The sequence below is a fragment of the Ambystoma mexicanum genome, chromosome 12, assembly GCF_040938575.1.
Source record: "Ambystoma mexicanum isolate Mex_15411 chromosome 12, UKY_AmexF1_1, whole genome shotgun sequence".
In the NCBI taxonomy this organism is placed as follows: Eukaryota; Metazoa; Chordata; class Amphibia; order Caudata; family Ambystomatidae; genus Ambystoma; species Ambystoma mexicanum.
Genome location: NC_090936.1, coordinates 232,243,080 through 232,265,257, shown reverse-complemented (window position 1 = coordinate 232,265,257; position 22,178 = coordinate 232,243,080). Strand labels below are relative to the sequence as shown.

General features: G+C 46.3%; 1 protein-coding gene across 2 annotated transcripts in view; it reads right to left on the bottom strand.

Moving 5' to 3' along the window:
- Nucleotides 1-22,178, bottom strand: part of BPGM (bisphosphoglycerate mutase) — a 488,122-nt gene that overhangs the window by 434,230 nt on the left and 31,714 nt on the right. Inside the window, exon 1 of one of the 2 annotated variants that reach the window (XM_069628346.1) lies at nucleotides 6,802-6,821. The exons of the other annotated variant lie outside the window; for it this stretch is intronic. The gene's annotated coding sequence lies outside the window, so the exon portion shown is untranslated. Of the gene's footprint in view, nucleotides 1-6,801; nucleotides 6,822-22,178 lie in introns of those variants that run through there. 2 annotated transcript variants of the gene reach the window in all.

The following is a 22,178-nucleotide window of genomic DNA, read 5'->3' as shown; positions in this document are numbered from 1 at the left end:
CCATATCACATCAAAACCTGCAATTTCAAGCTGTAATCCGCACGAGACCTGCAGCTGCCCTTCGCAGGCCCCAGCATAGATCAAGTCACCCAGCACTACAGGTACTGGGGCTGGGGAAGACCTGACGGCGTCTCCACTCAGAGCCCACCACCATACTCATCTGACCTGGGATAAACCTAAGTAGAAAACACATGTTGGCTGCATAAACTCATTGGAACTGACCATCAGGCATCATCCGTACTGCTACTTTGTGGACTATTGACTCCCACTTGAGCCCTCAGCTATCCAAACACTTGCCGTCTCTCCAATTCACTCCGCGCCCCCCCTCCTTTGTCCCATAGGAAAGGACCTGGTCCACCTTACTCTGGTGAAGTCCCGGCGCAGCGCCTGAGCCATAACGGAAAATAATCATAAACTAGCCTCGCTATCAACCCCACGGACACAATGGGAAAGACAGATAAATCCCAAAGGAAGCTCACCTTCGATAGCGGCACAACCCTGAAATCCCCTTGCTTACAGGATGACCATGACCCCATACCTGACAATTCACAACAAACGGAACCCGTAGGTAATCCATCTGAAATTAAAAAACTCCTCATAGAGCTAAAGGCTGGCATAGGCAGCCTAAACAACAAGATGGATGGCCTCTCATCCAAAGTAGATCTCCTACAACACCGTATTGACACCCACACGGAACGCCTGAATGAAGTTGAACAAAGGGTTTTCCAAACTAGACGATTGCGCAGCCTCCATGTCAAGCAAAGTGTCCAGGCTGGAGGCCCAAATGAAAACGACCATAGCCAAATGCGAAGATTTGGAGAGCCTCTCAAGGAGGAACAATATCCGAATTATCGGAGTAAGTGAACACCAATCACAGTCCAAAACGAAAGACTATGTCGAAGCACTCTGCATATCCCTCTTCAGCCAAGTGGATCTATCCCACTTGTTTAATGTAGAGAGAGCACATAGAATTCCATCAGCCAGGCCTGCCCCCGGCGCACCACCCAGACCGATCATCGCAAAACTACTTACAGGGACCGTGACACTATACTCCGCCTGGCGAGGGAGAAGGGGGAACTCTTACATGGCGGAGACAAGATCCACATCTACCCAGACTTCTCCCTCGAGGTCCAAAAGCAGAGGAGATTATTTACCTACATTAGACAAAGACTCCGAGACAACCAGATGATCTATTCAATGCTCTTTCCAGCACGACCAAGGGTGCAGCACCAATCTCCAGAAGAAGCGAACATGTTCCTGGACCAGATGGGCTGCCCCGACCGGAATCTTAATTAACCCCGACCACAAAGGGAGAGAAACCCCAGGAATCCACCATAACATGCAAAAGCAGAAAATCCTCCAGCATCCCACAATGAAACGACCGGAAGAAGCGCAAAAAGATTTCACAAGGGGGCAGGGATACTTGGGAAGCCCGGAGCTCCCCTAGCACAGCATTTGTTCATTTTGCATTTTGCTGTTATGGGGAGGGAATGCAGTTGACGGCCTGGAATCCTCAGGAGCCGTCTTCGGCAGTAGTTCACATACGGGCCAGTTGGGGGTTGCCTGTGGGAAAGATTCTCCAAGGGAAATGGGAGGGAATTGCGCCGCCTGTTCGGCGCCTCCCGCCGATCCTCCGTCCCCCATGTCGTCACCACTGCTACTGCGCCGTCCAGCAAATACTCCCACAAACAGCAACCAGACCGCTAGATCAAAACCAACTACAAAGTCACTGATCAAGGTGAACAAAATGAAAGCCAATTTATACATTACCTTGTTCCATTCAAAGTGGCTACCTGGAACATAAGCGGTGGCAACATCCCGTCTAATACAAGGAAAATTCTACAGTATCTGAAAAGACATGAGATCGACGTGGCCATGCTCCAAGAAACACATCTGCTTCCTGGGAGAGACCACCTCTGGGCCAGAAGATGGGGCTGCCACAGATACTTCTCATACTCATCTTACTCCAGAGGGGTCGCGATCCTAATCAACAGGAGGACCAATTTTCGACTAGCCCACACAGAGAAAGACTCCGAAGGCAGAGCTATTTTAGTAAGTGGCATCATAGCGGGCCAAAAAATAACCCTCGTCAACTCCTATACGCCTCATACAGACGGCCCCGACAATTTTGGCTGGGTATTGACCCACCTCTCAGCTCAAGACCCGGCAACCATAATCTGGGGAGGTGATATGAATACGGTGCTTGACCCAGCGAGGGACAGGTCACGGACCGTGCCACAGCCCACCTCCAGGGCTAGCCTTCTAATAAGAGAAATCTGCAGTGCATTCGATCTGAAAGACGCATGGAGATCGTCTAACGGAGAAATTCAAGGCTACACCTTCCACTCGGCGGTCCACAACACGAGCTCCAGGATTGACTACCTGTTTGCCTCAACAAAATGGCCCACTGGTGTGTGGCCCATGTCATATTCTACCAAAGACTCTCTCCGATCACTCCCCAGTTATCCTCAGCCTCAACCCAGCCAAACTCAGGTCCCCACTGCAGTGTTGGCGATTTAAAAATGGCTCCATACAAGATGAGATTTTGGCATCCGAACAGAGAGGAGATCACCGAGTTACTGGACTCCAACTTGGGTTCAGTCCCCTCCGCCAGCACGATTTGGGAAGCACTCAAGTGTTTTGTGAGGGGAATCTGCCTCGCTAAGGAAAATGGCATCCTCAAACTTATCCGGCGAGAACTTGCATACTGCGAAGAACAACTAAGGAGCCTTGAGCTCCAAAAAACGAGCACAAAGGACAACAAAATAAAGGCTACCCTGAAAGAGGAACTACAGAAGTTCAACGCCATAGCAGATCGCAAGATAAAATTCCTAAACCGCAGCAGCCGAATCAGGCAATATGGTGAGGGCCAAAAACCCGGCGCCCTCCTGGCAAACCTAATAAGAGCTGACAATAAGCCGTCATCAATAGAAGGAATCCGCACCAAGCAAGATGGGCTAACCCACACCGACGAAGGAATGGCAGAGGAATTTAGACTCTTCTACCAGGATCTTTACAGTACCAAACATAACAAGGACGCAAACGCCCCACTGAAATACCTTGAAGACACGGAACTATATTGGGTCGAAAGTCAAATGAGGGAACCACTTAATGAACTAGTCATGCAAGAAGAGATCGAAGCCATCAGGACCCTCCCGAATTCCAAAGCGCCTGGCCCAGACGGCCTAACGGGAGAATTCTATAAGGCATTTGCGAATACCCTGGCCCCCCTCCGAGCGACGGTATATGAAGAAGCACTAGAGAAAGGAGCCCTCCCCCAGTCCACCTGCGAGCCAACGTCGTCCTCCTGCACAAACCCGGTAAGCCGCCAGAGGAATGTGCGTCCTACCGCCCCATCTCCCTGCTCAACCTGGAAAACAAAATACTAGCAAAGGTACTCACAAACAGGTTGATGCCACTGATGCCCGCCCTAGTGCTGGCAGACCAGGCGGGGTTCATACCTGGCCGCAATACGACCTTCGGAATCCGAAGATTATTCGGCGTCATCGAAGCACTAGACCCCTGACAGAAGGCAATTGCGGTCCTACTCGATGCCGAAAAGCAGTATGATTCAGTGGAGTGGCCATTCCTGTTCGCAGTACTCACCAGAATGGGACTAGGAGCCCGATTCATCAAACTGGTGTCCCTATTATACACCAAACCACGAGCCAGTTTTATCGTGGGATCAGCAAATTCAGCCCCCGTGGAGTTACAACGCGGTACCAGACAGGGCTGCCCACTATCGGTGCCGTTATTCGCTCTGGTAATGGAACCACTAGCTTTCAACCTACGAGAACAAAGACAACATAGGGGTCTCTTCATAGGCCCACACAGGCTCATCATATCCTATACGCAGACGATCTGGTGCTGTTCACACGAGATCCCACAGAAAACCTGAACCCAGTCATGAGGGAAGTTACCAAATTCGGAGCGGCTTCCGGGTTAAAGATCAACCAGTCAAAATCCATCATATTTCCGTTGACCCCGGCAACTAAACCGTTCGCAGATTACTTTCAGCTTACATGGAAAACATCCAGAGTCCGGTAACTGGGGATACAGATGTCCCTAAGTTATCATGAGGTATTTCGCAACAACTACGAAGAGGTTGCCAGAACCTTGCAGGAAAGAGTGACGCGATGGAAGACCCTGCCACTATCCCTCTGGGGAAGAGTCTCCCTAGTCAAGATGGTGATCCTACCGAAGCTCTTGTACTTATTCAATAATATTCCTATATTGCTGCCACAATCCTTCCTGAACAAACTGAAAAGCATGGTCCTTGAGCTGCTGTGGGCAGGTAAACCGGCCAGAGTGGCACATTCAACACTGACTCTCCTGGTGACAAGCGGAGGACTAGCCCTCCCGGATCTATAAAAATACTTCTGGGCAGCGCAAGCACAGTTCCTCAGCTTCTGGTACTCTACACAAGCAGTCAGACCACACGTACAAGTAGAGCGGGCCCTGGCGACACCCAACCGGTTGAGGGCGGTTATCTTTGGTCAGACCCCGGTCTCCCATACCACCATGAACATGGTGCTGTCAACATACAAGATCTGGAAGAAACTCGCCCAAAAATATGGAGTGCAAACACGATACGCACCCCTTCTCCCCGTCAAATACATATCTGGGGTTCCTCTGTCATCGGAGAGAGTCTTCCACCAATGGGTTGAAAAGCTGCAAATAGGCACCTTAGGAGATCCCTTCACCGAGGAAGGTTTCATAACTCCACAACAATCAAGGCTGAGAAGTGGTAACACCACATTCATTTACTTTCGAACCCGATATACCCTACAAGCACTCCTGCCCGACTTCCCACGACAACCCACGACCTGGCAACTACTACACAACGTAATACAGGCGCACGGTGAGGGCAGGCTGATATCGCAAATCTACAGAACCATCATCACCGATACAACCCCTACCAACACCCGTGCAAAAGCCAGGTGGGAAAAGTCTCTGCGCATAACCATTCCAGATGAAGACTGGACCTACATCCTGAGACAAACGTAAAAAATAGCTCTCAATTCACGCTTTAAACTAATCCATTTTAACTTCCTTCACCAAACCTACTACACGCTGGCGAAAGCAAACATACACCACACTGAAACATCCTCAAAATGCGAAAGATGTGGGGCACCCTCGGCCGATTTTGTCCATCTGGCGTGGAATTGCCCCAAACTGACCCCGTTCTGGAACCAAGTCCAAGAGACGACAGCTGCAATCGTGGGGGGGGAAGAGATACAACCCGTCCAAACAGCTGCCCTACTGGGAATGACAAGGCTATTGTCAGCACCAATAAGGAAAGTGGCAGGTTTACTGTTAACACTCGCTCGCAGGAGAGTTTCCATGGCCTGGACCCGCGGACCCCTTCCCACAGCCTCTGCCTGGCGCAGTGACATCCTTTACTGCCAGGATGTAGAAACAGACTTAGTTAAACTGCTGCCCCTACATGCCCGTCCACCAGATATCTGGGGCCCAGTGATACTATTCTTAATGAGGGAAGCTGAAGACGCCCCTTCATTCCCAGCAAGCAACCATTAACTAAAAGATACACTTTAACAAACAAGTTGGCCTGGCACCCTTACTCTCCTGAAACAGAGATCTGGACGAAGCTGTACATACCTGCAAAGATACTGAACTATGTGTTGGTGGGGGTCGGGGGGGGGGCGGGGTGGGATATGGCGCATAGTTAAGTCCACCCTAATGTAGGTGTGAAGTTGTATCATGTTATAAAATCTAAAAATAAAGGTTTTAAAAAAAATAAAAAAAGATATGCAACATTCTTTAATACTGCAAGAAAGATGAATGGGAAAATAATTAACGTTGAAAGCCTGGTAAGGGTCCACCTGGTAGGGGCTACATGCTTGTCGAACAACAGGGTAATCAATTTAAATGTACTGTGTGTCATTTATCTACCAGCTGTTCCCGGTGCAACATAAGCCGTTCTAGCAGATCTTAAAGGTTAATATTGGTCGGTAATTTATATTGTTTTATTATAGCGCCTTAATCCAAGGCGCTTTACAGTTAACAAGAACACATTAAACATGGAAGAGTAGAAGCAATAACAGTAAACATGAATCAAACCAGAAAATCAGCATGTAGAACAATTTGCATAAGAAAAGGGGAAAGGAGAGGAAGGGGTTGGGGAAGGAGGGAAGAGGGAGAGTGTAGTCAGTAAAGTGAATAGTAGGAGGAAGGAGAATTTAGAAGAGAAGAGGAAAGATAAACCGAACGAAAAGAAGGGTACTAGAGGGAGGGAGAGAAGGGTGAGGGGAAGGATGTTAGGGAGGGGAATGTAGGAGTGACTCAATGAGGAGCAGAAGGAGGAATAGGTGAGGGAGGAGAGGATAGAAAAAGGTAGGAGTTCCAGTGTAAGGGGGCAAGGAGCTGAGAAGAGCCGAAACGAGGGGAGGCACAAGGGGGTGGAGGGACCGAGTGTAAGAGGAGATCAGCAAAACGAAGAGAGGGGGTGTAGAATGAGAGAGGAGAGGTAAAGAGGAGCAAGGTTGTGAAGAGATTTAATTCATAGGGTCACTTCTGTCCCCCTTCTTAAAATATCAGAATTACCATTGATCCCTTCCAGGAAGGGGGCGTAGGTCACTATGACTTATTAATGGTCATTGAAAAGGCTAAACAAATCAGATTGAATGGGAGGTATCCGCGGTATAAGAACAGTATCCAAGTTGCATCGATCACACAGGCCTCCATGATGTGTCTTTCTAGACATGTAATTGTCAGCCTTGTTCCATTGCAGAGTCCCTGTGATGGCATAAGATTGCGTAGTAGCATAATTACAGCACCTACTTTCAGTTTCAGCTCGTGAGGACGACACATCCTACAGCATTTCGCTATACTGAAACGTTGATCCGGTAATCAACTCTTCATGGACACTGGAACCGCTGTGCCCTGTGTGAAGAGAATTGGGGTGGAAAGAAGTAACTTCTGAATATTTGCGATAATAGAAGGTGACCATGTAGAACCATGCTCATGCTGTTGGTTGAAATGGTAGCTGTTGCTAAAATGGGTGTACTTTGCCATTTGGACAGCAGAGGGCAACCCAACGCTGATAAATTGCATCAGCTGAGCACAGAAACATACCTTTTTTTTTAACTAAATTATATAAAAGAGGTGGTGTGCTAGACAGTTAGAAAACAAGAACAAAGAAGCAGAGTAGAGAGAAGGAAAAGACTTTGGTGCCTGGAGCAGCCCCCCCCCCCTAATAGGGCCTAAAAACCATAAACGGTGGCACGTGGAGACGCCCCCTAAAGAGAGTGAGCCAAGGGACATAGCTGCTTAAGCAAGGCGCAGATTTGCCATTCCAGGGTGGTAAGTGTCTGCTCACCGGGGGAGAGCCTGGACACATTAAAAAGAAATAAGAGCCCAGACAGCATGCAGGGTGCTGCCCGGGCCGAGAAGGAATAGTCCAGGCTGCATGAGGGACTCGACCCAGACCAGGTTTCTGCCTGTGTCTTCCATCGGCCACAGAGGTGGGCTCTTCATAAAGTCCTCCTGAGCCAGATAGGCCAGGTGCAGGAGCTGAGAAGTGGGGAAGTCTGCTCCAGCTAGGAGCTTAAGTCCCGTGCTGGCTCGCCGGCCAGCCCGGGTGAAGAGGAGGAGGGAGTACGTTCTGTGTTACTCTGTTGCGTATCCTGGGTGAAGCAAAGCCCTGGGCTGCCTAGGGGAGCTGCACACAGCAGCCTACACCCCCTGCGTCTAAGGACACACTGCTGAGGAGGGCAGGCACTGAGCCCGACAGGCAAAGTGGACACCACCAGTGCCACTGCGGCCATCTTGACTTGCCAGGGAATGCTGCAACAGTGATGTGGGGTGGCCCTCATGCTAACAGGACTGCCCCGAAGATTTTGAAAATTATGTGGCAGACCACCCAGAAGTGTGCAAGAGGCTGCAAAGAGCAGAAGTGATTGTGGCGCGGCCCCCCACTCAGGAAGAGGATCACACAGGAAAGTTATAGCTTGGGCTGCAAAGTGAGTGCAGTTGGCCTCTTGTGGTGGGCCACCCTCAAGAAAGAAGAGGGTCCAGGCCCTCCCTCCCCATTATCAGGGGACAGGCCCCCAGCCAGCACTGCCACCAGCATTGCAGCCACGCCCTCAGTGTTCCAGAGACCACCCTTCAAAGTAGTGTGAAGGGGGCGACAATCAACCCATTAGTGTTTTATATAAATGTATATACATTTATTTGGATATATTTAATTATTAAAAGTTAAGTAGGATGTTAAGTGGGGAAAGGTATAATGGGCGTTATATAGGTCTAAAAGCCGAATAGGAGGCGTCAGTTAATTTGTTGTAAGGAGATTAAATAGGTAAAAAAAGGGGTCGAGGGGATGCAGCCTTGCTTGAGGTAGTGGGATAGTGTGGCGGCCTATCGAGATGGGACCACTGACAGAAGCGATCGTCTGGCCACACTCCATGTGGGTGGTACCCGAGTACTTAAGAGGGAGGGATGATGGTTTCCATGCAAACGGTTCCTGGTCTGGATTGGGGGGGGGGGGGGAGTGTACACCATTAACCAGACTCACAGGGGCTACACTAATAACATCGAATGACAAGAAATGAAAAAGCACTGGAGACAAAACAGCAAGAACATCATCGGCATCGCAACAAGCAGGAGCCTAGCATACCTGGAGATTGACTCCTCCACCTTCTATTGAAACATCTCAATTTTAGCATAGCTTCTACATGCGCAATCACTGCCAGACATTCAGCTGCAATCTTGCAGACCAAGACAAACACACACAAAAAAAAAGTCAAGAAATAACAAAATCGTCTAAAGTCAACATGACATGGTTAATCTCTCTTCACAGGGAACACACATGCTAAACTGGAATCACTAGTTTTTATACTTCCCGCTGATGAAATAATATGGCTTAATGCACACATTACCGGGACCGATGCCAGTGAAAATCTCCCTGGGCTACATTGAATGGCTAAGAACATACGCAACAGAACTAGTGCAAACGTATTCGGCTACACCATCAGGGAAACGTGAATAACAAATACTCCGTGAATGAGCTATAAAGCAGCCAGTCAGTTGAGAATCACATTGGAAGACCTGATCAATGAGAAAAAAGAAGCATAGAAGCCAGGTAAAAAGAGAATCCTGGCCGTTTGTCAGGATGAAGGTGCTGATCAGTGAAGCTACACATAATGCTGGTGTTCCTGAAGTTGGGTCTTAAGGCACCCCCTCTACCCTTCCCCCCCACCAACAATATCCGCGTTTGTTATCTGCAGTAAGGTGGGTTCTGTTTAACGCATGTGCGTGACACCTTAGAACAGAGAACGCCACCCAGGTATTCCGTTTACCCCTTGATGTTCCAAATGCGGTATTATTATGCGCACCAATGGCTTGCTTTACCACAAAATAGACTAACATATGTCATGGCCACAAAGCCAGTAATTATCCAGGAAATAGCCCCTTGGACAACTGCCAGGCAGAACCCAATATTGCAGGTTCGAAGAAAAAAAAACATGTAAAACATTCTAAAACAGTTTCGCAGCGTTTCCAGTTGCACTACTGGACAATTAAATCTTGTTCATGTTACAGGCAAAGAAAGAGGAAAAACAGATGTTCATCATGTTCACTGCACTCCACAGGTTCGTGCCATACCATATTACACAGGGCATTTTGAAAGGCCGTTTGATGGATTTCTACCGTATGTTTAGATAGGCATTATTTGCATTAGGCAATTTCATATGCAAATATTTGCACATTACTCTGCCCTCCTCGCCCGCTACCCTTAAGTTTAAACCAAAAATTGTCTAAAAAGAATTACACAATTTCTCAGATCGCAACTTAAGAAATGTTCTCTTGACAGTTATTGTATTTGTCAAAAAGGAAAAAAAAGTCCTACCGTCTCTTAAAAGAAAAAACAGCAGTATCTTCACATGCTGAAAAGTTGCAAAGTTTTGAAGTCATGGAAAAAATGTTGCTATCCAATAGTTGTTGGGGAGGCGATGCAAAAAGCTTCTCCCAAAACAGCGTTTCCCTGATCACCAAAGTCTGCAGTTGGTGCATCAACACAGTGGGTCGAATGGCAGATTAATAGGCTCAGTTACTAGGCATTGTGCCTTGTTTGAAAACATGTTGTTTCTGTGCCCTGTATTGCAGTTCCGCTACCCTTACAATGCAAAGATATACGTCCCAATATATAGTTGTTCCTCCAATTGAAGTGACTCCCGATAAAGGTTGAGCTTTTCAATACAGTATTTGGACCATCTTACCAGGTTCAAGCTACTTCCAGAATGGATTTGGTCAGATATGTTTTATCAAATGCTTCTTGAAATGTATCTCGTGCTGTGTTGCAATTTGAAGTTCTTGAGGTATGCTAACCTCAGCGACAGCAGTGGAAACTGGGAATTACTGAGTTTTGCTTCAGTCTACCACAGTTGCACTGGTTCAGCGTGAACCTGTGGTTGGAGAACATTTTCACATCACATTAGTACCCAGCAAGGGTCAGTGAGCTTTTAACAAAGAAAGCTCATTGGCCCTCCTCTGGGTGCTTACCAGCCCGATGTCCGGCTGGTTGCATCTGCATCCTGGCTGCAATGAAAAGGGAAGAGGGACTATGTGGAGTCCCTTCTCCCCTTCCATGATGGCCATCTTTTTTGTTTACTTTTTTTTCTATATTTTTAATGGCTGCCATGGAAAGGGAGAAGGGACTACATGAAGTCCCTTCTCCCCCATCCCTGGCAGACGTTTTCTTTTCCTTTCCCTCGAGTTGAGAAACGGTTTAACAAAATTCGATTAGAACTCTGGTACGACGTGCCTGGGTACTAATAGCAATAGAACTCGAGGAGCATGACTCCATATTTGTTCTAAAGTGCCCAAGGGAATCACTGCAATGGATTTTCTGTTTAGCAAATGTCTGCCATCTGCCCATTAACCTATGCATGGCTTATTTACATTCCCAGAAGGCAACAATTCCAATTGCAAGCTACTAGTCTGCCTACAATACACACAAATGTCACATGACACCTCCATTCTATAAATACACACAACACACCAGGACTTACTCACCAAGAGTGAAATATCACCAGCCCACGGCTAGTGGATTCCTCTGAGGTTTTTGTTATAGCACGAAAAGCCAAATGAACGATGTGGCCCCTGCTTTTCTAAGTGTCGTTTCCATGGTTGCATGCAGTGAAATAAAATGAAGCTCTGTGGCCCTAAATACTTCTAGGTTCTGTGAAAATGCTAAATGTAATAAACTACTGTTCAAATGGGCCTTGTGTATCTATTCTTGTGAATTGCACAGACGATGGTACATATACGTTTTACTTAATTCCAAAGTCCATGTTCCTTGTTACGGAACTCTTTGTAGATGTTTGGGGGTAGGGGGGCAGAGAGCAACCTGTGTTACTACATTAATATTTTGAAGCTCGATTCAAATATGGATTTAAAAAAGAAAAATGTTTCAAAAAACTGTTCGGCAGGGTTGCAGGACGAAGCACATTGCCCTGGTTTAGATGTTTGCCTTCATTTTCATTCGTTGTTGCATTGTTGACAGCTTGCTGTATGTTCAGTACTGCTTCACAAATGGTTGGCGATCTCATTTTTTGGGTACTTTGATGCAAGACAGGTTTTATAAATTTGGTAAAATTCGTCTCTTGATGGGATGCATTAATTAATTGTTTAGAATAGTAATGTTTTTTTGGTTCAAGGATTTCTGCTTTATAATAGCGGATCTGTCTTGAATAGGAGACATTGCATTGTGTGTTGTAGTGCTTCCTCCATGTTTTTTTTTAAATATTTGTATTCAATTCCTTTTTTTGTTGTTCGTAGTTGGGTTGTGAATCATACCAAAGTCTTTTTTCCTGAGAGGGTGATGTGCTTGAACGTGGCGAGTCTCCAGTGATTTCTAGGGTTGTTAAAATTCCTTTCGGTAGTAAGAGTTCCAGTTAGTTGGAGTGGGGTTTGGTATCTTCCATAAGAATTCTAAGCTTCTCCGGATTTAGAGTTTTACAGGTTTTCATATTTCATTGGGGCCACCCTTCCACTCAATCACACTTCATACAGTCAAAATGGTGTGTCGCATATCCGAGCCATCAAAGAACTGGGTACATGCCCCCTTCCTTCTGTCCAAATGCATGTCTGGCAGATGTGATGTTCAAGTTCCTAAAGTTTCAGATACTGCAATATGTTCGACCTTACATCACATTGGTATAGAAAAGGCTACTGGCGTTTAAATATCTACACAAATCCCCTTATAGTCCCAAACATCAACACTAAGATTTAGAAAAACGTTACATACCACCCCATTAAAGATTGTGCAACGAAGACTCAAGTTCTAGCTGTCCTATGTCACTTAGGTGAACCCACATGCAAGGTGCCTTTTTTTATTTGGAGAAGTGGAACAACAAAAGGGATAGCAGGTCATTTTCTATTAACAATGAACTTCTACTTTGTGCTCATAGGAACACCAAAATCTATTTGGTTTTCACAAAAGGTTTCAGAGCTATGCAAGTACAGCCCTCGCAAAGTCCACTCGGCCACAAGCATAGTTGAGCAAATTTTAGGAGAGAAGAGTACCCCTTTCATTGTACTCGATCCTGCAGTCGAGTGTCACTTATGAAACATATGTATTTATAAACTCATTGCAATATACACAAGTGGAGCCGTGCACCAGGTTAATGGAAGTTAATCTGTAGCAGGTGGTCATTCAAACATGTTGGTGAAGGTAGTTGGGGGGTTGAGAACAGGGGCCACTAGAGCAACTTTGAAGTGGAGGTGTACTGAGAACCAAACAGTCTCCATGCCTCGGGCTTGGCATGTTTCTGCTTCAGGGTTCGAAATTGTAGAGAGCCATTTAGTTCCTGACTCTAGCCCTAGAGACCCTAGCTAGCTTGACATGAACCAATACCTTTGGCTCCAAAGACCATCAGGTGCCATGCACACATACCTATGCGACAGTAACTTTCTGCATTTGGGGAGCTCTATAAATAAGCATTAGGCACATCTAGAAGAAATGTAAAACACTGAATGTATATAAAAAAGGGACCAGAAGTTCAAGTTTGCATCTCACATGAACATTAGATGTGCGGCACGCTATGTACCAACTAGTTCACGATTCTCTAGGGGTCGCTCCTGCCTACTAGTTTTAGATCCTGGAAGGAAATCTTTATTTTGATCCATGTTCTTTCTTACATTTATTTTGCTATTGAAAAAAAGAAGAACTTCACAGAGGAGCAGTAACAGAGACCTGTATTCTAAGATATTACATTACTGTTGTGGTTTAACTTGTGTAATTTACATTTCATCTGTACTATTCTAGTAGGTGCTGTTTAGAGTTTGTTATGCTGGTTGCCCAGGTAATGGGTTCTATAGTTCTAAGTTCTTAATGGCTATATATGCGCTTCCCTGGAGTCCCTGCCAGGACTGGTGGTGGAGCTGGACAAGAAGGAGGGCCTTTCGCAGAGGACTTCAACTCATCATCAAGTCATCTGCTCGTGTGTCTGGCTTGTTACCCAACCTTACAATTACACCAGTCCATTTATCAAAACACACCACACCACACCATACCCTCCAATCTCAACATTGCAGCTTGCTGAATGATGTTTTTGGCTATGGAACCCATGCATGCAAAGGATTTTGAGTGTGTAAAGTGTGCCTTGTTAGAACCTTAATAATTAGTCCGAAAAAGGATCATCAGTTTGTGTGTGCCAGGAATTTATAAGCTTGAATACAAAATTGTGACAGGCGTGGTAACCCAAGCTCGCTCTGGGGTTGCTTAAGTGAAGCATTGCAAGGGGTTTGAAGAATCAACATATTGTTCCACGTTTAATGGCCTTCCGGCGTGTCACAAAACTGGCAGAGACTAAACCTCAGATAGGGTCTGGGTGGGTCAATAGAGGGCAGAGAAATGCAGGATATTGCCACCGACAGCAGCCTAGGTGACATCCACCAGGCTCCGAGTGGGGCCGCAAGTGACAACCCCGGCTCCCTAAACCCCCAGCTGAATGATTCAGCAGCCAGCACTGGACCATCAAGGTTTACTGTGGGGAACAGGGACCCAGAGTGAGTGGTTGAAGTCAACGGGGGCGGTCGGGAGCAGTGCTCCTCTACTATTTAAATGACGTTTTACAGCTCCTATACTTTTATTTTAAAAATACACCGTTGCGGAATGGTTTCGTTTTAAAATGAAAGTATAGGAAGAAGTTGAAACATGCACTTTCAGTGCTCTGCACTGAACGTTCCCTTAGACAACAGGTGCAAGTGTTTAGGAGTATTATTTGTGTGTGGGAGGGGGAGTGGGGATGGGATTTGTGGGGATTGGGGGCAGGCCAGCAAGGATCATAGTTCCACTACTTCTTTTTGTACACTTCGACCACTGCCCAGAGTGGAACCTAGCTGTGCGTCAAATCGAAGTACTGTGCTTAAGGGCAAATCAGGGGGGGGGGGGGGGAGTTGTAAGGACAATGCAACAGCGACACAGACTGGAGAGATGGCCCTTATTTTGTACATTCCTGAGAGGCCATACCAGAAGTGAGGGGGGCTGGGGAGGAGAGGCAGCTGCATTAGAACCCAGTGCCTGTGGTGTGTCTGGCGGAAGAAGCCATAATGCCCCCAAATAAACTGTTGCCTTTCAAGGATAGTTACCTTGGAGGCAGTAGAAACCCAGTTCATTTATATTCATGAATGGCCCAGTTCATATATTTTCTTTAGTATATATTGAGCCAAAAGTAGGCAATGGCCTGTAGCCCTTTCTGTACACCATTGTAATTGTTCAATAAAACAGATCATGGTAGGAAGACGCAATGTGAGGTACAAAGAGTTGACTCTTTCAATAAACACATGCACCGTTTGTTATATTAATAAAATGCGGCATTGGTTTGCAGCCGGCTATATTTTTTCTGGTAACATCCTATACCATTTTGTGATCATCTTTGTTTAAAATTAGCTTTGGTGGCGCTATACGGGTTCATTTATCATAACGCAAACACAAATCCTCTCCTTTGGCTTCATTCTAATCCAAACTCGAACCAACAGGCTATTGCACACTCTAAGTTTGTCAACCAAATGTATTCCAACCCTCATACTAGCCCCGCCTATTAATACTTTGCACGTGGAGGACCTTTTACTCTCTGCATTCAATAGGAAATGGTTTACCTACATGTCCAGAAGGAGGAGAATATTTAAAAGGCATTGGAAAAACCTGGACTATTCATACCATCTTCCCAAATGGGAGCCACCCCCTTTAAGGGTAGGGAGGCGAGGCCGCTCAGCAAGACCCTGCCTAGGGTCTAGGCAATGAGTGGGAGGGATTCCTCTCTTGGGCACAAGGACTCCCATTCCAGTAAGTAACTCCCTGTTCACAACACATTATCCACCTACATGGAAATCGGAAAGACGGTGGTTAACCCGGTTTTGGATTCAACCAAATAGTGGCCTTTCTTCAATCTCTTTTGGCTCAGGTAATGCCTCATCCCGCCTGAACACCACGGTCAAAGAACAACAACACACCCCTTTTGTTTGTGATAGAAGTACATAAAATCATGAGGAACCTTGAATGGAGAGAGAATCCTACACAGAGGCAAGCATCTGACGGAAAGGCGTCCTCGAGGGGCAGAGCCATGCTGGAACGCAGAGCCAGCGGAAGCATGGAGAGCGAACAAATCACTCACAACCACTCAGAAGAATGGCATCGTAACCGGCAAAGAGAAAAAAAAATGAAGACAGGCAGTAAAGTGGCCATGTCGCCTGCTGACGCAACCACAAAGAAGCCATGATGGGCCTGTTAACCGATGCAGAGACCAGACGGAAGCAGAGAGCCAGACCCCCGAGCTGTGCACGAGAAAAGAAGTGAAATAGCTGCCAAGCCAAACAGCAGAGGGGAAGCAAATGCTCCCAAAGAGGTTACACTGTTGAGAGGAGCAAACTGATATTAAAGGCTGGGAAAGCCACAAGGGTTACGGGAGCCTGATAAATCAGAGCGGGCAGACGACCCAAAAAAGTCGAGCTAAATCAAGGCGATCAGAGGGCCAGAGGTTTTTAGGAAGCCCAAGAACCATGAAACATAATGAAGGGAGAAGGAGAGGAAACCAGGAGGGTTCCAAAAAGTACTAAATAGGAACATTGTCAAATGCCAAGTCGGAAATGGTGGAATTGTAATTAGAAAAACTTTTCTTTGTGGAGAGGGAACTATATGAAGTAAGATTTGGCATACAGAACCTGCAGAGAGGTTGCGACTGTGTTACGAGACATTGACACACTTTTAAACCTATCAAAAATACATCAAAGTGATTGGGTCAGGCAGAAGCCAAGGACAGAGGCTATTGCTCCAGCCTCCCATTTTTCATTATTTTTTCCTAAGTGGTTGGGCCAGTTAGCTAATAGGATTTGGACAAAATGTCTTTTTGACGTTGACGAACACCCTTGTTTTAGTTGGTTAAGCAGGATCTTCCCCCTCACAGAAGTAAGGCTAGATAGGAGTTCTTTTTATTGAAATAAACATCCAATTTGTCACATCATAGTCCGAGTCAATCTGGTTTGCCACAGAACTGCGACAGGTTTTTTTGTACTGTAAAAACATGGCAATCATGTTTTACAAAAGAAAAATGTTATGGCATCAAGTGGGTCGAGTTAAATTCCCAGGGGGGAGGAGATCAATTAGGTTACTCAGCCTGTAGGTCTGGTCAGAATGTTTTGAGGCCTTACGTATGCAGGGGACATAAACATGCACCACCAATGTAGATTACCATCGACCCAGGATTTCCCAAAGGATCTGTATTTTATACAAGACGATCACTCCTTTTTGGTAGACGCTAGCTGGCTTCCCGAGACAAAAAACGGAAATAGTTAAACATAAGCCATGCACCCCTCTGCTCATCTGTGGGGAAAAGAAAAGGGACTAGGTCATGGCAGCAAAGAAGGGGATAGGACTGCACCAGAGAGCACAGAATAGTGCTTGAAGAAAACATCCACGGTATTAATATACCCACCTTCTGCCATGTGCATCTCTGACCTCGTCTGAATGGAAACTTAAGTGTACTCAAGGTCTTCCTGAAGAACATGATCCAGTATGTCGCCACCTACACCAGTACCCAAAGAAGAAGACTGACACAGCCATGGACGCGGTCTATGCCCTCAAGCGCTAAGGACACTATTGAGTCAGAGCTTGAGGACTTCCATAGCACTACCACAGCAAGCCCAGAACGATGCACTTATTTTACCAGGAACAGCTTTGTACTGCAGAACAATTAGTTATAAGCACATGGTTTCCACGTCATTTTACATTCCTCTTGATCTTGCCCACCAGCTCCAACTGTATTACACAGAGTGGTCAGGCCATAGACCCGCCACGAAAGTTTGCCAAAGACCCACAACTGAAGCCACAATTGAGACTATGGCCAGTAAGTTTTGTCAGGGACTCTACTTAAATGTGATCAAGACAACAACCAGCAGATGAAGCAGAGGGAGGAAATTTGCAGTAAACACAACAGACCCAGACCCTGCCAACTATAAGACACCAACTGTTCTACTGACTGACCAAGTCTTGAAAACACCTACCACAAAGACTAGAGCCCGTCTCATACTGGTCTACTTGCCGGGATTAAATCAGAAGGGCATGGTGAAAAATGTGAAGTTGCAAGCTACTAGCCAGCCATAGAAAGTCACTCGACACCTGCATTATAGAGCACACCATTTCTTACTTGCCATTAGTCAAGTTTTGCGCCGTGGTAAGGTGGTTGGTAGTTTAAGATTAGGAGCGCCCACATTCAGCAGAGCCTTCCGGAGCCCCACCTAGCGCACATACTCCATCACGAATGATGCACTTATCACAATATAAGCTTTCAATAACTGCACAATCACGTTACAGTTCCAGACAACAATATATGTAAGGTTACTAATTCTGTGTTAACCTCCCAGATTTCTCATACTACAACTCTGATGATACTCCCCACCACTTACTATGCTTGCTCGGCATGTTGGGAGTTCAAGCCCAAAACATCAGGTGGGTTACATAATGAGCAATGAGGACTAAATGAAAAAAGGGAAGCACCCAAGCCACTCCTCCAACCAACTACTATGCTAAATTAATCCATCCCCATTGTCCTTAATCCAGGAGCCTAAGTCGCCAGTGTCAAAACAATGAAAAAAACACCAAAAGAATGACTTGAGTTACACCCAAAATTCTGCAGGCTCAATTTAAAACAAAACAAAAAAAAATTAAAATAAAAAAAAAAAGCATTTGAAACTTTTTTTCCGGCATTTTAGGTGTCGAAAAAAAAAGGCATTCGATCCTTTGTATTTCGAACAACCGACGAATGCGAGTTAGTAGAAGCAGAATGTATTCCTTATAACTTCCAGTTCAACTATGATGGGAAGACAGCAGCAGACACACCCTGATCTACAATGCAAAGAAATCCTACTGGCATCCCTACAGATAAGGGGTGCATCGTCTATTTTTAATGTCTAAAAAAAAAATAGACCAATACACTGGGAGGAAGGGGGAGGCAAGAGGGGGAGAAAAAGAAAAAAAAAAACAAAATACAAATATTCCCGACAAAAACTAGGACATGGAAAGTGAGCCGGTCCCCCTGCTTTCACCCATAGAAGCTCTAGGGATATGTTAGAACCAGTAGTACACAGTGCCAAAGGAAGAAATTCGTATTTCTTACCGTCTGATCTGAAAAGGTAAACCTGCATCTTTTAAGGTGCATGAATAACTAGGCGCAAAGAAACAGGACTCATAATTGGTGTGAGCCGAGAGCTTCTTAGCTCAGGAGAGTCTGGTTGGCTCGACACCAACAACCACATTTGGCTGCCCAGGCCAACTGGTGCCGTGCAGACATACCTATGGCGCATCAATTCGGCATGTTTGGCAATGTGTATACATGAGCATTGGGACACTTCTACAAGACATTTAAAGCCTAATGGGTCATATAGAATGGACACATGGTTATAGTTTGCTTCTCGTATGGGACTAAAATGTGTGTCACGTTAAATAGCAGCTCTTGGTTCTCTAGGGGTAGCTCCCGCTTACTGGATGATGCTGGACACCCAGGAACTGTTTTGTGCTCCTGCTAATTAAAGACCAATTGCGACCCCTGAAAGAATATGTATAACAAAAACATTTCTGTTTCAGATAACATTTTTGTTGACAGAGTAAAAATGTTTTAACAGAAAAAAATATTAAAAAAACGTTACTCTCGATTCCCAAGTTGGACGCCAAGCAATGAACTCACGGTTAATCGAGCTCCGTTCCCCATCCGAAGCTTTGATCTGCGAAGCAAGCTGCAAAATCACAGCATATTGAATATACATCTAGCACAACACGGCTAACAAAGAGAAGCCGATTTTGGAAGGAATAGTAGAACGATGTCGGCGAAGAATGATTTTGCACCGAGACCTACAAGCTCGCTGATCCGGATTGCTGAGGACAGCACACTGGGGCATGGCACAAACCCACAGTGGGCGGTGCTGATGCAGAAGGATCCACCCCATTCCCGCTACTGTAAGGAAGAATCCAGATACTGACGGGGAAAGCTCGAGTACCCGGCAGGATATAAGACACTGCCTGGAAGCACACAGAGCCCTCAAGGAGACCTGAAGGCCCCACCGCCGCTGGGCCTAGGCCAGCACTGCACAACCTGCAAGTAATCCTTCCCCATATATGGGTGAGACATCTAAATTAAGTGGTGCAGGAAAGGAGGGAAGCAGGCCCTCAGCAGGCGCCCTAAGAGGCAAGCGACATTCTTTTAACGCCTTAAATCCGTACAGTGCAATACCGAAGACGAGTTCAAGGGAGGAGACCCTGGGAGAGACAGCGGATACGGGCCAGAAAAGAAACAACTGCCACCAACACGCATAAGCACTGGTCTGCATATCCGAAGGCAACTGGACGACATCCGTGGGGCTCAGCAGAAACCCATCCCAGGCGGAGGCTGGCATAGCAGGAACCACCCCACCACTGCAAGGAGGTTAATATTAAAAGTTAAATGTGGCTCGGGTGCCTGGGGAAGAGTCCTGGTATAAAAAACTGCAGCAAAGACGTTTGGAAGACCGGAGGGTATCCGGAACTCCCACTATGAACCAACAAAGCTCAGAGTAGTGCCTGCATGATACATGTGCACATTTCTTTCCTTACATGGGCAAGTCCCATTAGCGCCAACAGTGTCTGGGAGGGAAGAGAAGCAAACCTCAGGTGGACCCGCAGTGTCCGTGTGGGAGGCCCCTCACATTTGATACTAGGGAAGAACCAACTGCCACATTAATTACTGGTAGACATTTCCTGGAGGACTTGAAGGCCAGAGTAGAATCGGAAATAAAGGGAGATACCCAACCATTACACAGCAGCAGGAAATGTTCCGGGCGAGTATTTAGTCGATGCCAAGATCCAGGGGAAAAGAGCGAATCTCCACACTCCCACCCACTCTCACAGAAAATCTTATCAGAAGCTGCTGGCTCAGGTCGGTCGGGGTCCAAAAAGATCCAGAACACACGAGCGAGCTGGTGGAGGCGCAGAGGGACAGCATAGATACTAATATGGCAGCCTCAAAAGAATAGGTTGAGCGTTGTTTTCAAGTCTTTCAAGACAAACTTTCTGCCTGCTTGCAGCTACAATTTGACACTTAACCAGTGAATTTAAATCCACCCCATCAGACATGCAAAAAGACATTGCCTCTCTTGAGAAAAATACAGTCTCTAACGAGAAGGCATTACAGGACCTGGCCCAGGACTCTAGGAAGTCGGAGGAGCTTCCTGAGCAGTTGGAAAGGGCAACACAATGTTGAGTTGCAATGTGAGACTTGGAGAGTAGGTCGAGGAGGTCCAACATTCGTATAAGAAACATTTCAGAATCAGCGAGCGACTTGGCTCTGAAAGAGGAAGTTGCAGGAGTCTTCAAAGACCTACTAAATACAGAAGCAGAGGTAAAGTCGGCCCTTAATGCCAAGACCCAGGTGCCCCTGGTGTGCTACCCACAGAAGGAACAAATTCTTAGGGAAGCCAGAAAAGTGACACAGATTACGAAATTCAATTGTTCCAGGATCTCTGCCCCCATGATACTACAAAGAGACATGCGGGAGATCCTGTAAAATTTGCAAACTCAGAAGATACCATACAGATGGACCTTCCCATTTGGTCTTTTATTAAGTTGGGAGAGCAAACACCATCGAGTAACGACAAAGGAGGAGGGAGGCAGCATTTTGCAAATAGACCAGGACCATCAGCCGGGTCCTAGCACTGGGGTCCGGGCTTATGCCCCTCTGGGCCCACGGCACTGGGAATGGACAACAATGCAACAGACCAGGAGAAAAGGCCAAAAAGGCCCCTTATTGTGAAAGCAGCCTCCAGTATCCTGAACGATAAAATATACACCTGGGTAGCGACAACATGGTGAAACAAGGTACACTTTTCGTAGAACATGAATGACATTATGTAAGGTTGGGGCATTGCATAGGCTCATCTTGGAATCTATCCAAGACAAATAAAAAGGGTTTTAAGATAGCCTACCTCCTCAACCAGGGATTAAGTGCAGGGTATCTCTAAGGACAGAGTCCTCATAGAGATTAGCGAGGGTGGTCTGCACCGGGGGGGGGGGGAAGAGGGAGGAGTTGTTGGGGAATAATGAGGGTACAAATTGGGTGTAAAGGGGAAATGTTTTCGGGTGGGAGAAGGGGAGGGGGAGGTTAGTACACGGGATGCGAGACAGAGGGCCAGAAAGAGGTCTTTAGTGTTGCACTCTCAAAAGTAGCAGTCTTGCAAAACTGCTTCATCTTCCGTTACTCAGCACTTAATAAAAGGAGGCTTATTAACCCCATTAAGGGGAGGAAATTGGAACGGTTACTTAACACACACCACCCCGCACCACCCCGATCTTATCACCTTAGAGGAAACAAATAACATGATCGACAAGTTAAAATTAAAGCAATACCCGATAATTAAGCAGGCCAATGCAAAGGGGAAGACAGCAGGGGTACTCATCGTTTTTAGGGCAGGCATGCAGGTTTCCATTATGAAGTGCAAGCTGACGAGTCACAATACTTGTGTATTTTAGTGCTGATGGGATCGCCAACACCTCTCTATAAACCACAAATACTGGCCAAGAGGGCTTTTTGAAAACAGCATTATCCAATTTAGAAAAGTTCAGTTAGGGTGAACTTATTTTGATGGGTGTGGAGGGGTCTAAATATCGCATGGGACCCCGTACAAGACAAACGTTC